This window comes from Pteropus vampyrus, unplaced genomic scaffold (assembly GCF_000151845.1).
Source record: "Pteropus vampyrus isolate Shadow unplaced genomic scaffold, Pvam_2.0 Scaffold14, whole genome shotgun sequence".
NCBI lineage: Eukaryota > Metazoa > Chordata > Mammalia > Chiroptera > Pteropodidae > Pteropus > Pteropus vampyrus.
Window position 1 is genome coordinate 10,121,931 of NW_011888795.1, and position 4,084 is coordinate 10,126,014.

General features: G+C 37.3%; 1 pseudogene; it reads right to left on the reverse strand.

The window, feature by feature from the left end:
• Window positions 1–948: 948 nt before the first annotated feature.
• On the reverse strand, window positions 949–3,816 carry LOC105307865 (annotated as a pseudogene).
• Between the last annotated feature and the right edge of the window lie 268 nt (window positions 3,817–4,084).

The following is a 4,084-nucleotide window of genomic DNA, read 5'->3' on the forward strand; positions in this document are numbered from 1 at the left end:
AGAAATGACTTTCCATTAAGGTGGGTTATTTTGAGAGGGTTAGACATGATTTACATGTCAGTAAGTCAGTGGCCAAAATGGTTCTCAAGTCTGGAGGGAATTTATGTCTCTGCTTTTTATTTGCGTAGAGTTTGAAACTTTCGTTATTTAATAATAGTATAATAGTTTTTTTTTTTTTTTTTTTTTTTTTTAGCACTGCTGTGTGTCAGGGGTGGTGTTAAAGACTTTGCATAATGAACTCTCATTTAATAACCACAACAATGTTATGGGATGGATAATCCATCTCATAGATGAAGAAACTGAGGTTTCACAAAATTTAACAAATTGCCCAAGGCCACACTATGGGAAATATAATAACTGGGATTAAAATTTAGGTCTTTCTGACTCTAGATTTTGGCCCTTTCCAATAGTCTTCTGCTTATCCACTCAAGTGGAGTCCCTAGAACCTGAGAATGGGGTGATAGCTTTCTTCTCTCTCCACACTGGAAAACTTCCTCAAGGTATAACATTCAAATCTCAATTTTCCTTCCAGGAAATTGATGGCTAAATTTTCCAGTCCCCAGTTAGAACTGGTTAATACACCTTCCCCTTCTCACACACCTTGCTAAAGGAGTCGATTTGCAAAGTGGCGATGCGATTCAGAAACAAGTAGAGAATATCTGTAAGAGCCACCACTTTCAACACCTCTTGCTATATTTGGACCTGGAAAGGTTAATATGATGATTGACTATGTTATGGATAGACTATTGGTTGTATAGGGCACCTTTTAATATTTTCTCTTTTCATCCACAATACTGAGCAGCAGTGTTGTTAGCTCAAACTGGGGTTTGTCTGAAAGTCCTTCCTGAATGGTTTCGGAATGTGCCGAAATGTTTCTACATACTTTTATTTTATTTTATTTTTAAAACAAACTCTGGCCAGTTTTATTAAAGAAAAAATGTGCATGATTTACTTTTTACCAATCTGTTCTGGCATAATCTAATGATATCAGAATCACCTGGATCAATGATAGCCAGTGTGCATACTCTGCAGTATTTTCCACATGTGGTGCCCAATTCAACATTATTGCCACTCTGGTAATAGATACCAGTCTGGCCAATGTGGCATAGTACTCTATTTCAGATTTGCTCAAGGCTGGGCAGTCGTTGGTGAGGATGACCAGTTTTGTTTTGCCTTGTCTGATCATTTTCAGAGTCTGTTTGTACCCCAGTGTGTTCTTTCCACTTTTCATGACAAGTTGGAGCTACTTGTTGATTGACTCCAGTGACTTTTTCATCTTCTTTGCAGCCACTACCTTCCTGCCTTAGATGTGGGTTGGCCCCCAACCAAGAGCAGCCACCAAACTGGCCAGGGAGTGAGAAAGGTTGCTTCTACATATTTTTAAAGAATCATAAAAAAATCAGAGCTACTGGATTATATTTATTTTATCGAGTTTCTGGGATATTAAGTCTAGAAGAACTTAGGTTAATTAAGGAATCTCTGGATAATTTGGGTGATACACCCATGGATATACATGAAAGCTTCTCTTGCAATGGAGATACAGAAAAGATTTTTTTTAACCCAATTTTTCTTTTCTTTTCTTTTCTTTTTTATCTCTCATCTAAAGGTGTATTGAAATTCTGTTTCTGTATCTTGAAATTTCAAACGGACTCAATCATGTTTCTTTACTCTAGATGAAATGTTCTAAGGGTGAGAAGGCCATCTGGCTGTTTCAGATTGAGATGGATTGGAAGTCCCCTTTGCCCACCTCCCTTGCCCCGTGCTATGCCTTGGTCTTATCCTCAGCCGATCAGGTTCACACTTCAATTCTAATCGTTCAACCAGAGGCGACTATCTCTGTCGGATTTATTTTCTCAATTGGAGGTTGTTAAAAGATTGAGACCCTGGGGAGGCAATGGCATGGGTGCAGAAGTGCAGTGGTGTCCTGTCCCTTGTACTAGCAGTGTCAGTGGTGCAAACTACAGCATCTTATACTCAGGGATGAGGAAAGCGGCATCCTGACCAGGCTGATCCTTCAGGGTGATTTTCAGCCTGTTCTCAGCTGCATTTTTTAAGCTTTGTTCTTCAGCCAAGCTAGAGATTTTGTATTCTCCATAAACCCCCTAAACATTAAAATTTTTTTTGCCAGTAAATATTGTTTAATGAATGAGTAGATGAATGAAGAAAGTGTTCTTTAACTGTTTTATGGAGATAGAAATTTTCTATCCAAAGGACTGCTTTGTACCTCACTCGAATTCAGTCATTCGAGTGAGGTACAAAGCAGTCCTTTGGATATATGTATCTCAATACCACCAGAAGTATTTAAATTTAAAAATAAAAGTAAAATTTTATCAGTTTAGCATCTTCTCTCTCTGGAAGTTCTTATGTGCAGATCACTCACTCAGACATGCTTGTGTGCAAGTTGGTGTTATTTATTAAGTTTTAGATGTTCAGCTTATTGTTATTTCAAGGGAAGAAATCTGGGGACATCTCTCACTCTGCCATGCTTCTGATGTCACTTGCCCATTTAAAATTTTAAATGTAAAAGAATAGTGTAATGAGCTTCCATATACTCTTTGCTTTATCTCTCTCTTTAGATAAAACATTTTCTTTGCCGAACCATTGAAAGAACCATTGATGCTTTACCCTTTACCTCTTAAGTACAGGGACACTCTCCTACATAATCACAATGCCATCTCACATGCAAGAAATGTAATCTTCATATAATATCACTGAGTACAGTCATTATTCAAATTTTCCTTAGTCCTTAAAATGGCTGTGATAGCTACATTTTTTGCAATGCAATCAAACCTTTAATATAATTTTATGCTCGATTAATCTATACATAAACTGAAAATGTCTTAGATTATTTCAAATATCCCAGGACTCAACTTTGGTTAACTTGCTATTTGAAACTCAAGTCCATACTTAATACCATTTCATCTAATGATATTTTAAAACATGTGACATTTGATGTTAATACTTTTGGAACTCTGGATTACCCTCTGCCCAATATTTCCAATTTTTAAAACTAGAAAGAAAACTTTTTTGTTTTAGCTGTTTTTGTCATTGTTGCTGTTTTTTTTTAATGTGTTAACCATTTTTACGTGTAGAGTTCAGTAATTTTAAGTTTATTCACATTGTTGTGCAACAAATCTCCAGAACTCTTCTCATTTTGCAAAACTAAAACTCTGTATTCATTAAACTATAACTCCCCATTCCCCCTCTTCCCAGCCCCTGGCAACCACTATTCTGTTTTCTGTCTCTATGAATTTGACTACTATAGATACCTCCTAGTAGAATCATGCAGCATTTATCTTTTAGGGACTGGCTTATTTTACTTAGCTTAATTTCCTCATCCAGGTTGTAGTATATGACAGGATTTCTTTCATTTTTAAGGCAGAATAATGTTTTATTCTACATACATACACCTCATTTTGTTTATTCATTCATCTGTCAGTGGACTCTTAGTTGCTTCCACCTTTCGACTATTGTGAATAAGGCTGCTATGAATATGAATATGGGTGTTGTTTTTATTTTTAAATCTAGGAACTAAACAAGAATTAAACACCCAGTACTGTGCTAATATATTAAGTTTCTTCTAAAAATCAGCTAGTGCTGACTTGTTGCTAGTCACCAGGGACTCAGACTCTACTCAAATGTGCATGAGATGGCATAGCTTTCTTGTACGTGATAGAGCTTGATTTATAAACCAGATGCTAAAAGCGTTAACTCATAGTGGGTGTTGGTGAGTTTAAATGCTGCCTCCCACTTCTGTCGTTTCCTTGCATTAGCCTTCTTCTCGGGGCTTTTCTCCATCTGTATATCCCTCCTCATTCTGCCTCAGGGAAAATGGTGAATTAGGAAATTGAAACTGTGTGTGTACATGGCCCAGTGCTCTGATTTGCACCTCTTGGGGTGAGGTGGGTTGGGGACCAGCCCTGGTTCAATGTTGCTACGACTGGGTGAATAATCTGTTGATTATTCAGTCTGACTCTCCAATTTAGCTACCACTTATGTGGTCCTCATCTCCTCATTCTTTGTTTTGCTTCTCAGTTGGTTTGTCTCCAGGATGAGGGAGAAAGATTGCTGTTTATTGGGCTCC